The 521-nt window shown below is 64.1% G+C and overlaps 1 protein-coding gene across 6 annotated transcripts in view; it reads right to left on the bottom strand.

Moving 5' to 3' along the window:
- Window positions 1-521, bottom strand: part of CBFA2T3 (CBFA2/RUNX1 translocation partner 3) — a 58,032-nt gene that overhangs the window by 21,536 nt on the left and 35,975 nt on the right. The gene's annotated exons all lie outside the window — the stretch shown is intronic.

Raw genomic sequence — 521 nt, 5'->3', positions numbered from 1 at the left:
CCCCCCCACGACACACCATGCAATTCAGATCGGCTGTCTCTGCAGTGTAAACCCAAGCTACTGGCACGGGGTTACTGAGCGCTGCAAATGCCCAGTCCCTCCTTCTTCTGCAGGGCAGGGAGGGTGCATAGACTTTGGGCTGCCTCCCTGCTCCAGGATCTGGCCCTGGCTCGTCTCCCCGACGGAGCCTGCATGCCAGGCCCAAGTTGCCACCAGCTATTTGCACCCATGCGCGGGATGGCCAGTTTGCATGCGTGCATGCACCAAGCACTTGGAGACGGCGAGTCAGGCCCCGGGAGAAACGCAATAGGGGCAGCACGGAAAGGTCCGGGCTGCCCGCGCGCCTCCCCTCCGGCCTGGGCGAGGAAAGGGTTAAGGAGGGAATTAAAACCACAGCTTCTTTCATGCGCTGCAAATGGCTCCAAATGAAACCCAGATGCTGGAGGCGACGTCTCCTGAAGCCAGGCCGCCGCCGCGAGGCAGCCCCCGGCTCCGGGCCCCTCCCCCCCCCTGGCCCAGCC

Source organism: Alligator sinensis, unplaced genomic scaffold (assembly GCF_000455745.1).
Source record: "Alligator sinensis unplaced genomic scaffold, ASM45574v1 scaffold255_1, whole genome shotgun sequence".
NCBI classification, from domain to species: Eukaryota; Metazoa; Chordata; order Crocodylia; family Alligatoridae; genus Alligator; species Alligator sinensis.
The sequence above is the reverse complement of the archived record's forward strand: the minus strand, read 5'-3'. Positions and strand labels throughout refer to the sequence as shown.